We start from the raw sequence: 13,366 nt of genomic DNA on the forward strand, positions 1-13,366 counted from the left end.
CAACTTTCAATGACACTTCACATCAAGAGGCTCCACTAGATCCAGTTGTGTCTATGACCACTATCCCCCATCCGATGATTGGCCGCTGTGCGGTTTTGCAGCGTACCGTATCAGGTGATGGAATTTCGGCTTGTAGCCCGGGCCAGTGACTATTGCATATTAACATGGTGCAGGGTTAAGGACTTGCACAATGTCTACTTTGTAGTCTGTGTATCACATCAAGTTTGTACATGTTTAATAGCTACCAGATGTAGGCTGTGTTATCATGGCAGGCTTCACTCAGTACAGGACATTTCCAGAGATTTATATTCGTAGTTTTGGGTGCTGTCACCATATCGGCTGCATTGGAGGTAGTGTGACTTTTTGGGAATGTTTAGCCAGATAAACCGATTTATGAAAAAAAAGACACCAGAAATCTCAATGGGGGTGGAGATTGTCAACTTTTTTGTGTTTTTTTTTTAATATGAGAAATCGGTTTATCCAGCTAAATTTTCCCAAAGAGCCACACTACCACCAATATAGACAATATGGTGACAGCACCAAATTTATCAAATATTGTGAGAGGTTAGATACTTCAAGGGTTTGTCCACTAATATAACTTTACGTAAATCGAAGGACATCTACCACCAGGATGAAGGATTGTAAACCAGTACACTGACATACTGGTGTGTGCCTCCTATGGCAGGATCTGCTCTTCTTTTAGCTTCTTATGCCCTGGTTTTAACAAAAACGGCTCTTATATGCAAATTAGCCTGAGGGGCTCTGTTTTCCGTAGATGTTAATGGAGCCTCGATCCCCTCAGGCTCATTTGCATAATTCTTAAAGCCTTTTTTTTCTTAAAAAGAAGGGTATAAGAAGCTTAAAGAAGAGCAGATCCTGCCAGAGGGACATACACCAGTATGTCAGTGTGTTTGGTTTACAATCCTTCATCCTGGTGGTAGTTGTCCTTTATAAATATTGGTGGTCCAGTTTCCTGGATGGAAGTACGTCTATTAGGGGTGAGCACACCCGTTCAGATTCAGCTCATGTATCAAAGCCTAACACTCACCTCCCACAAATAACACCTGTGATTGGTGCTGGTACTGATTTAACAATTGCCAGCACCGATCCCTGGTGTTACCAATGGGGAGGGGCTTAGTGAGCACCAACTTGAAATTAACTTCTGCATTTGGGGATCCGAATCCGCAATGTTTGGTGCGGACCCGTACACGATCATCACTAATGTCTATGCTGTACCATATTTACTATATTTTTAGTATATAAATTTACTTTTTGACATAAAAACATTTACTGTAGTCAAGTTCTGTGAATTAGAAGGATATGTCTCATTGGTACATGGCTATGGCTTCCCAACATATCAGAATATATGGAGGTCTCAGTCCTGACTTGTGGGACAATACATTAAACAATTATTTTACCACTTTGCTAATTCAGAAATAATTTGGGTTATTAATCAAATATACAAAATAATACAAAATAAACTCCATCTGATTAACCCCCGTGAAAAAGCTCTTCTGAAATCTGCAAAAGGGCAAGGCCTTGATGAATGGGAAGTCGTTTCTCTAGGCAAGCTGTAGACGATGATGAATGATCTAGGAGCCTCTTATAGGATTCCTGCCATATTAGGTTAAAGAGAAATGGTTGGTTTATGCGTTTTCATGCAAATGTCTAGTTAGCACAGAACTCTCAACATAAGGACCTGATGATGAGTGGAAGTGAAAATGTTAACCAGAGGATCTTTGAAGGAGCCCACACACATTGGAGTAAAGGTTTTACCATTGATGACCTACACTTAGATTGGGTCACTAGTATTTAATAGATGGGGGGTCCAGCTCCCAGCACTACCACCAATAATCTATTTACACTCATACCATACAGCACTATGTAGTTTAAGTGTCGGTAAGGAAGGGGTGAGGGGTTCTATGAGCTGACGCCTGCCTCGATTTGATATCTCATAAGTTGACCTTTGCTTTTAGTTGATATTGCTGATCTATTTTAATGATGGGTCAACAGCAGTAAAGTCATGGTCAACCCCTTTGGCCAAAAAACATATTGGCCAAACTGCCTGTAAAACTCATCTAGGTTTCCTCAATGAGAACCATTGACTTGACCCCACAAGAGATCTCATTGGAGCCAAATGGTGTCTGGTGGTGGCTTATTGTACATCATCTATAAAGGTAAATGTGCATTCTCAGCTGAGCTAAATGTCCATCTCTATCAGGGTCACGAGAGATGGCTATCCATTGTTAATTACTTCCACAAGGTAGAAAGACAAAGACATATGGGTCCAGAATCCCACAACTATGGCTTATTGTTCACAGTACTGATGTAGTATTAGGAAGTAGAAGAGCATTTGGAGACCATCAAGCCCCAGATGTCATGTCCACCTCTGCATTTCCTCTTCTTATGACCATTCGTAAGGTCTTAAGGGTGATTTTTGTTACATGGTCATCTGCACAAGTCATGTATGTTCTAAATATGTTGAGTAACCAGTTTCTCCTTGAAACATAATTCCTGTTGTCATCATATGTGTGATTGCTTTTGGTGCTTGGTTCACTTTTATTTTGTCATTGATTCCTTACTTTTACATGGTGGCATCTGTAGGGTTGAATTCTTTGTATTTTTGAAATCTATATTGCTCGAATCTTGAATATGTTGGTGCACAGGGGGGGGGTCTTGGCTCTATTCCTATCAGTGTTATAACATTGTTGCATTTATCATATTTAGGATACCAATACAGACAGTCCCCACGTTACATACAAGATAGGGTCTATAGGTTTGTACTTAAGTTGAATTTGTATGCAAGTCGAAATTGTATATTTTATAATTGTAGATCCAGACATTTTTTTTGCCCCTGTGACAATTGGAGTTTCAAATTTTTTTGCTGTAGTTGGACCAAGGATTATCAATAAACCTTCATTACAGACACCTTACAGCTGATCATTGCAGTCTGGGACTATAGTAAGGCATCAAGAGAGCTTCACCAGAGGTCACAGTGGGCAGAGGGGTCCGTCTTTATCTACGGACTGTCTGTAAGTCGGGTGTTCTTAAATAGGGGACCGCCTGTAATTCACCATAGATTTTAAAGACTTACAATAAAGTCCTGTCTCGCATGTAATGCTATTCTTCCCATTGAAATAATGGCTGCCCCCAGTCCAGTTTCAATGGAATTTGCAGCGGATGCTTTGAATGTGGCGTGTGACGCAAATGTGAGCAGATTCTGAATAATTGTTCTATGTTGAAACTTTTTTGGCCCCTGCTTTATAAAGTCCATTGTCCATCCCGCAATGGCCATGGCCATAGAAGTCTATCTTCCAGCACAGTCTGACCTACTTCCTTTTCCACTTTATTAGTTACTTCCACCTTCGACCTATCAGATCAATCAGCTGTGATTAAACTATTTTCTTTTTTCCTTATCTGCTTCCTGGGGAATCAAAACCAAAGTGAAAATGTCCTTCACCAGGAGAACGGCCGCTGACTATTACACAGCGACCTTTATACAATAGCTCTCACATTGCTGCTGCTCATGTGCGGAAAACTTACATCCTTAATGGACCACTTTCTTATCAAATCACTGATACCATCTCGGCATGTTGGATAATATTTGTGGATTTGGAATAGCATTGTTATATGGGTAGACATAGAAAAGACTTCGTTTGAAACGTCTTTCAGTGGTCAGAGACATAGCAAGGCTTCCCTTAACCTAGGGGAAGGGTTGAGGATCCTATCAATGTTAGTGGTATGTTAGCATTCATCATGGCATCCAACACTTGGGGCATCTACTTTGGTATGGCTCACAATAAGACTAGGGGTACATGGATGAAATGCCATGGACAAAATGTAGATCCCAATGTAACTATGGGACCACAGGACTTCAATGTTTCCAAGTATTTGCGTTTCAACTTTTTTTCAACTTTGCTTAGGAAGCAGGGAAGTAATCTGGGAATCATAGTAGGGCAGTGATTGTATTGTGAATCACAGATGACTTTGGAGCCTTGTATTTTGTGAAACTTAGGCTTCAATGAATACATCTGGGCAGGAATGTTGGTGTTTCTACTATGACATAACCTGGGTCCGCCAGCACCTACAGGACACTAAAAGGGGCTGTCAAAGCTTTTTCACCTTCCCATTCCTGTGCAGATCCTCCTGTAATTGCGTCAAAGCTCCAGTGATTCTTTTATAAAGCTGTGCTAGTCAATGCTGGACCATTCAGGACTGGGGATCAGTCCATAGCTTCAATGGCTTCATCTTGCAGGAACTCCCGACACACTCCGGCCACATGACGTCTAGTATTGTCCTCTATTCGAAGGAACCCAGGGCCAACCACACCAGCTTATCATCTCACAGGGATCTCATCTAAGGATCTCATCTTGGTACCTAATGGCAGTCAGGATACCTCTGGCGATCACATGGAAGGCTGCGCAGCCCTCCAAAGAAATGCCACCCCGCACCATTACTGACCTACTGCCTAAATGGTCATGCTGAAGGATGTTGCAAGCAGCAGACTCATGCACATCTCCAGACTCATGCACATTTGTGGCTGCCGGAGGTCACTCTGCAGGGCTTTCTCCATGCACAAAGGCTGAGAAAAGTGGTCCTGCTGCTGGGCTATTGCTCTCCTACTGCCCCCTCCACATCTCCTGTTGTCCTGACCTGTCTCCTGGAAGCGCCTCCAGCCAAGCAGACTCAGCAACTTTCTTGCACCAGATCACATTGATGTGCAATCCTAAATGTGCTGTGCAACTTGTGTGGGTTGTAGAGTCCGTCTCATGGTAGCACGAGTGTGAAACCACGAAAACATCATCCAGAAAGCATTGGCACTGAGAATTGGTCTGTGGTCTCCACCTGCAGAACCACTCCTTTATTGAGTGTGTCTTGCTAATTGCCTGTGAAATTGATTGTCAATCAGCGTGGCTTCCTAAGTGGACAATCTGATTTCACAGAAGTTTGATTTGTTTGGATATTTATAAATAAGTGTTCTTTTCATTTGTTTGAGTAATGTATAAGTATTGATCCAAGAGAATTAGGGATACTACATGCGGCATTTGCGCTCAGGGATACTCAAAACCGGGCTATGAAATGAAGTTGCCGTGATCCAAAGAACAGGCATATAGTAAAAAAGTTTCTACTGTTTTTATGACAATAAAAATGCATATTAACATGTAAAAATTGGCTGGAGACGGTCACCAGAGTTATTTACCATAAGACTATGGGTTTAAAACTCTGTGCTTAATAAAAGGAGCCGCGTTTCGGTTCGAAACCAGACCTGTCCTGACGTGGAAACGTTTTATGGTTAATTTATTTTTGATTCTAGCTATAATCTATAATCGAGCTATAAACCTTTTGAAATAAGACCTGCTGCCTTTCTAGATATTTTTACTTGAAGTTGACCTGTGATTTGGGCCAGTGAACCATCCACAGGTCCATAAACATCTGCAATTTAATGTCCTATATTACCCTATGTCATCTCTGTCTGATGCTGTAAGAGAAAAAAAAATCAAACACCTATATTTAGAGAAAATTGTGACCTATATCCGGTGCTCCCAGCGCCAATGGATTTCTTCATTGAAGCCAGCATAGATGGAAAGTTTACAATCAGTATTAAAAATCCTGTGAAAATCTCAAGTCAATTTGTACAAGTTCCAGGATATGAAAATGTCAGCCACGCCCGGAAGCGTCATCATTTGGTGCACTCATCTCCCTTACGGTAATTGTAGACATAAGCAGTAGATCTAGGCGGCAGGTTGGGCAGTAAATGATGTGCAGGATTGACTCTACAGATGTTTCTCAGCAGATAAAGGAAGAAAGGAAATCATTCATTACTGGATTCAAAGAGGCTTCAAGCACAGAGCGGAATTTCAGTCCATGGAAATGTTTATCTGGTTTGTCTTAAAAGAGATTATGTTTGGTGGCTGCAGGTGGAAGAGATGGTTTGAGTTTATTCACTTAATAATCGTCTTTGATGTAAGTCTGCAAGCAAAATGTGGAAACTTACAAATTTCTACTGGCTGTAAACATGTGATAGACGACAGCTGAAGGATCTCCCCCTGGTTCACCATAAATATGTCCATGCTTGTCGGCTGAGCAGACTTGAAGCTGGTATGGTGGTAGACGGGGTAAATGGATACCTCTGGATATGCTTATTTTAGAAACGCAATGGGGCAGAGTTACTTACACGGTCCCGTCGCGATCCCGTGGTGCGGTGTCCGACGAGGATTCGGGTCCGGCGCGATTCACTAAGATTGTGCGTCCGAGTTTCTGCACGTGTCACTTCTGCTCCGAGGTCTGCCGGAATTCACCTGCTTCTTCCTGGTGCATGTGAGTGCTGATCTTGCGACGCATTTCCTTTTTTAAATTCCGTGGGTTGTCCGACGGCCACACCCACCGATTTGTGTTGCATGCAAGCCAGCGCCACAATCCAATCGCGTGTGCAAAAAATTTGCGTGTGCATTTCAGGGCAAAAGACAAATATTCGGGAAACCCGATAAAAGTGCGGCGTTCGGACCCTTAGTAAATGAGCCCCAATCTGTCTGATCCTTAAAAGAGATTTCCCATGTTCACCGAAAAAAACCTCTGGGAAAGAGCAATATTTAAAAATATATAATATAATCACCGTGTACCATCCAACGGAGTATGAAAAGCTTGTGCCGCTGGAGCTACTGATGGGGGCCATTGCATTTGCTCAAGTGGTTGTTCTCCATTTGTAGCTGAAATCATAACAGTAATGTGATCACAGCCTTAGCAAACAGTAGACATTAACTTATGATGGATTCATGAAAATACCAATTTTTAGTTGTCATTAAGTTTCTGCCTATTCTGCCTATCCTGGTCCACAAAGGGTCAATAGCCAGCGAGCCGCCGGCCGTTCATAGTCACTGGAGTTAAGTTGCTGTTGTTACAAGTTTAATTCTTTGCAGCTTAGTCCCCCTGCTGTTTTAGTTTCTTGAAACCAAAGCTCATATATTGCTGCAGTTTCCGCTAATTCATGTCATGTCACCAGGGTCCCAGCAGGGGTTCCTTCTACAGAACATACACCGCATAAGCCTGACCAAACAAAACCTTAACAAAGCTACAAAGTCTACAAAGAGGAAGCGCTGTGTGCTCTGGAGATCAGCGTGACCATAGGGGGGATAGCTGAGCAGTACATGGACATCCTAAGAAGTCCTGATCACTCCTGATTGATGGAGGTCTTGACATTGGACACTGTTCATCAGAATGTAGTTGGGAAAAAGTCTTATAGGGGTGATAAGAAGGCAACACCTTTAAGATAACTATAGATAATTAGGGTAAGAGTAGGGTAACATCTCTGTTAGGCATTATGTTTTTTGTGTTTACGCTTGAAATGGAACAGAAGGACAGCTGTAATTGGAGGATGGCTCTGTTACGTGTCAGATGGAGCCCACTAGATCCCATATACCATATTAAGGCCCCTCTGACTTTCATCATGGTGCTTGTCCTTTGTCCATGGCTTTGGACGGAATCTGTGATGCAGATATGATAGTGTTTCTTAAAGAGAAATTTTAATAGGGTTAAAGGGGTTGGCCAATTAACCTAATGTTTTTTGTAATGTGTGTGTAAGTGTGGGGGGCAGGATATTAGTTAATTTACCAATATACATCTATTAAAAGTTATGTACTGCTTTATTGATATGAATACCAACATAAGTTGCTGGCAGGGTGATTGTTCATGGACAGATAGAGATCATATATCCCGCCAGTGGAAGGTGGTTTCAATTTACATATCAAGAAAGTGGTGCAGGATTATTAATAGATGTATATTGGTAAATTACCTCATATCCTGCCCCCCAACACTTACACACATTACATAAATCATGAGGTAAAGTGGCCAACCCCTTTTTTTTATTAGTGGCTTCATTGGTGTTTTATCTCCTCTCTTCTGGTTCTCAGATTTGTTATGTGAGCAACAGTCTCCCATTCTTATAGACACAGCATTTCACTTATGGACAGGACGTAAGGTCTTGAATTCCCTCCCGGTGTCAGTGACTTCCTGTCGTAACAAGAGGCATCTCACATGCATCACATCACACAGCCGCGGACCAAATGGGCAGCATGAAAATGACCTTCAATACAATTTACTTTATGTATGTAACATCCCCCACCGAGGCCTAGCCTTTTCTTAGAGGCCTAGAGGCAGCCGGAGCCCAGAATACCGGAGTGGCTGGCGATTGTTGGCCTAGGGCATGCTGATATCACGGTGCTTGGTATGGGGACCTACAGCCTAGCATGTCTCCAGCAGGTGGTGTGTGCAAGAAATATGGACAAAAGACAGATGCCGAGGAAAGTGTGGCTTCCTCCTTGGGCATCTGGAGGATGCCCAAGGAGGAAGCCACACTTTCCTCGGCATCTGTCTTTTGTTCACTTGAGAAAAGGGTAGAATGCCCCGAAACGCGTTGTGTTTTAAAGACCTTGAAAATTTTTAGTATACTCACCTCTGCGTGTGCCATCCTTTTGGACCCCAACAATAGACCACTTTCACCACATCCTATAGAGTTTGGCAACTCCATTTAGGAGATTATCCTCTGGAGGCAGCACCAGACAAAAATTATCACCACAAAGCCTACAATAGCCTATCTGCAGCACAACCTAAAACGGTGAGCACAATCTACAGCTTTATGTCCATCTGTTACCCCCTAAGATGTCACACTATTAGCGCTTTCTCCCTGTCCTTTCTTGCCACTTTTTATACCCCAAGAAATATGGAGGGAGAGGCTGATGTACTGGTTCTCCCTGGGGCACCCCTGAGTGTCTGTAGGATGAATCCCTGGGTGATGGATGGGGAAGCCCATGGTGGTAAGCAGCCTGTATCCAGGGATTAGACGGAGGCAGCGTTGTGCAAATCAACTTACAGTTCTTTATTCAGCAGCAGGCAACGGCCAAATAATTAACAGCATATTCGCAAGCTGGAAGAGTCATGGAGAGCTGGTCCACAGGAATGTAACACGCAGCCTGGTAGTAGATTCAGGCTGGGCTTATAGAGATGGAGCTGAGTCCGGGTGATGGATCTCGGCTCTTTGCTTAAGTCTCCGGACATGCCCTGGGTGCTGGGCTCTGGCCTCAGGCACTTGTGGTTCCTGGTCTTAGGACACTTGCTGTGGCAGTACTGACATATGCTGCTCAATCTGACTGGACTTGACTCCAAGATGGAGACTCTTACTCTCCTGCTCAGACAGACAGAACATGTTCTCCTGCCCAACAGAGTTTTATATACTCCCTTGGTCAGGTGGTAGCACTCCACCAATCACCTTTAAGCTTGCTTTACAAGAACATCATTGGACATTAACATCTCACAGTGTTAAAAAAAAATGATTTCCCTTTAACAGTCTGTCTGGAAATATCTTAAACGTTCAGGTAATATTTCAAACAGCTGAGGGAACTATATCGATGATACCAAACAGATAAGTATGTGCCAAGCCTTCTAATAATGAGAAATAACAGAAAACTTGCTGGGTCACCTTGAACTTTAGGTTGTACTAAATATCTTGCCTGTCACATCTCTCTATCCAAAATTGAAGTTGAAGGCCAAGTGTACACGTAGCATATTTGCTGTCAATTTCCCATGTAGAATCGTGCATCGAAACTTTCCGATAACTGAAAAGACTACTTGGAGTCTAAGAGTCATCGTTTTCAATGTAGACGTGTAAAATCTTCTATGAAATGTAAGACATGTTGCTTAGATTCCTTTCAGATTTGCAGTGAAATCTGCCACTAAATGTACCACAAACCTTAGGCCACGTGGGTGTCCTTGCCTAGGTCCAGCAGATGTAGGGGGGATTTATGAAGGTTTGTACTGGCATATAAGCCTTAATATAGTGCAGTGGCTTAACTAGGAGAGACATGTCCCCATAGTGGACTTCTGATTGGAGTCCCACTTACCCTGTAAAAGCTACATATACAATATATACACACCATAGGATAGACATATACATACACTTCCATATACACCCATGTATCATCTACACAGACATACGGCATATACACATCACATATGCATACACATTAAGAGCTCATACACATCACAAATACACACATATAACATATTTACACCCGATACCCCAGATACTGGGGCCCCCTGACACTATGGGCCCCATAGCAGCTGCTATAGCTACTACCCCTATAGTTACGCGCCTGATATAGTGGCATAACCTGACCTTGCACTACTTCCAGGACTAATGTGTATGGACACTCCACTCCAGCACACTAGCAAAAACTTGCGCCAGTTCCTGGTGTAGGTTATAGCGCGATTCTACACCAGTCACCAGTACTTTATAACCCTCCTCTGTCAGCGTAACCTCCACCAGTCCCCGGTTGAAATTCCTTAGGCGCAAACAGACCAGTGCCTTGTAATAATTCTGCTACTACTTGTGTCAGATGATTAAGGCTCCATCATAATATTTTTCAGCCTTTCACCTAGACAACTCTAAACTTTGGATCGATTTAGCGCTGCAGCATTTGATGGCGCTATATAAATAAAGAATATTATTATCGATCTTGTATTGTCCAAAAAAAGGATAAGTACATTATAATTTTTTAATATTTATAAATAAATCGGACAACTGCGAAATCGTAAATGTAAATTGCACGTGAGGACGTGTAGTGGCAACTGGCAGCCTAACAGTTAAACAGCTCGAAATGTGGGCTGCCGTCTTTCCTGCCCACACTTGCAGTGGCCTTAGGCAGGGAGTGAGAGAGAGAAAGAGCATCCCAGGTGGCAGACATACAAACCATGTTATTAAGCAGAGATCGCAAAACCTTGATCTTCAAAAACGCGGCCTAATTAGTCCCCAGCTCGAGAATAAATGGCATTCCACCTCGAGACGAGAGAGACTCCTGAGAAATTCATTACCTAATATTTACTATCAACAAAGTTCTTGCCATTCTTCTCCAAGTCACGTCCATTGGGGTGTGTGGTCGTGAAAATGTGTGTAATGCGCTTCTTTATTTTGCTGTAAAATCATTTGTTCTGCCAATTATTATTGTTATTACTATGTGTATTAGGCTTTAGCTGGGGGAAGTTACTTTCTTTCAAGTATCTACGATCTGGTTCTTGGTGTTTGAGTAGCGTTACAATATTGTAAGTATAATGGAACGAATCTCAGCACTCTGAGAGATTTGTGAGTATTTGTATAAAGAAAGATAAGGTGAATATTGCTGATTTGCCCCTTCTACTAAATACAGGCGGTCCCCTACTTAAGGACACCCGACTTACAGACAACCCATAGTTACAGACGGACCCCTCTGGCCCCTGTGAACTGTGGTGAAGCTCTCTGGATGTTACTATAGTCCCAGACTGCAATGATCAGCTGTAAGGTGTCTGTAATGAAGCTTTATTGATCATCCTTGGTCCCACTACAGCAAAAAATTTTGAAACTCCAATTGTCATTGGGACAAAAGAAAAAATATACAGTTTCGACTTACATACAAATTCAACTTAAGAACAAACCTTCGGACCCTATCTTATATGTAACCCGGGGACTGCCTGTACCTTAAATTCCCGATGCAGATAATTTTTTCTCATACATTTGCCTTTCTTTTGTTATTTCTATGCAAATATTTTTTTTAAAATTTACAACTTCCTTACCATTCCTTACCAATGTTACCATTCCTCTTTTTAAAGGGGTGTGTACTGACATAGTACGTGGTCCGTAGTTTGCGGTCCACGTGTCACATGCGGTTTGCTCATGCAATGATGGCAGTAGAAACATGAGCAGGAGTAAGGCCTACTCTATAGTATGTGACCCGGGCAGTGGCTTTTCGCAAGTGAATGCGGAAAACATAGAAAAGTATCAGTGGATAGTTTGCATAAAAAAATTTATGGGGGGGGGATTCATCATTGGAATTTTTGTCTATTTTAGCGTTATTTTGAGGTTCAAATGCTGTTTTGCGACTTTCCATTGTGCCAAATGAACACAGCAAAGTGCAAAGTCACTATATAATAGTACGGATATTTCAGACCATGACAAAGGACGAAATTTAAAATGTTCGAAACACGTAGGTCCATCTGTGTGTTTTATTTTTTAATTTCATTTAAGCCTACTACTTTTGTCTGTATGTCATATTTTTTTCTATTTTTAACTGAGTCAAAAATTAAAGAAAATGGATTTTTAGCGATGAATACAAGTGCTGGATTTCTACTTTTTTCACTATATAATAGTGAAATATATTGCTTGCACCAAATTAATTATTTGCTTTGACTATTTTCACAATACTGAACTAATTTCATGATTCGCGATTTGGCGCAAATTGTCATTTAGGCGCATGTTTTGACGGCCCCTGGAGTAGAAATAGGACGAAATCCACTAGAAAATTAAACAAGACCAATTCCTAGTTAGAGGGACATGTGCGCCAAAAAAAGAGAATATTTTGCAACAAATGTTAACAAAAAAGGCAAACTAAAAACAAATACAACAACATACAATCACTAGATGAACACATATAAAAGAAAAATGGAATTTAACATAGACAACCATGTCAAAGACAAAATGTAATGATGAATTCCCCCCCTATGTTCGTGTGCATGAGGTCTTAGAGTTTGTAAGGAGGACACATGTTTAAGTGGAAGCACCCAGTTATCAATTTATTCATATATTTCTGGTAAGAATAACAACTGGGGACGACGATGAGTTTCAAAAACATTTTTACATTTTATACAATACGGCAAAATAGTTATCTAATAAATCAGATTTGTCGGGAAAGCTGACAGGACCTCTAAAAACTGGTAAAGAATGAGACAGGACTTCATAAAACTGGTAAAGAATGTGTAGTTCAGTTATGAACAATGTGTAATAGGAAACTCCAGAAAACATAGCAGATCATCCTTTTAATAAGAATGCTCACAGAAATCGTATGATTGAGTAGAATAGATTCCGGCTTGGTGGAGTATAGACCTCGGAGGTCATTCCCATACAAAGGATAAGACAGTTTTGTTCCTAATAAAATTTGGTTGGTAAAATCATGATGACTGTTTAGTCAGCACATGGAACAGAAGGATTCTCGATGAATGTATCTTTGGGTCACAAATGGAAACAAATCTATTGTTATACTTCATTTTTTTCATGGGGTCAGCATCTCATCCGTCGTGCTTATTTATCCATAGTATAATGCAATCTTTTTACCACTTTATTATTGACGATTGAGGGCCTAATTTGGGACCGTGTGTGACCAATTATGTAATGTGCATGAAGCCACCCAACACCCCCCTTCCAAACCTCCAGTAGCAGATGCTGATATGATAGGGATCAGGTACTGCCTAACCTTCTATTATTCGGAAAAAGCCACTGCAAGAGTTTGCCATTAAAGGGGTTTTCCTACGAACAGAAGTTAGGCCCTACCCACGGTAAAGGTAACTT

At 41.6% G+C, this 13,366-nt stretch overlaps 1 protein-coding gene across 15 annotated transcripts in view; it reads left to right on the plus strand.

Annotated features, from left to right (window-relative positions):
- Positions 1 to 13,366, plus strand: part of ERC2 (ELKS/RAB6-interacting/CAST family member 2) — a 606,872-nt gene that overhangs the window by 581,951 nt on the left and 11,555 nt on the right. The window lies entirely within an intron of this gene.

Source organism: Engystomops pustulosus, chromosome 10 (assembly GCF_040894005.1).
Source record: "Engystomops pustulosus chromosome 10, aEngPut4.maternal, whole genome shotgun sequence".
In the NCBI taxonomy this organism is placed as follows: Eukaryota; Metazoa; Chordata; class Amphibia; order Anura; family Leptodactylidae; genus Engystomops; species Engystomops pustulosus.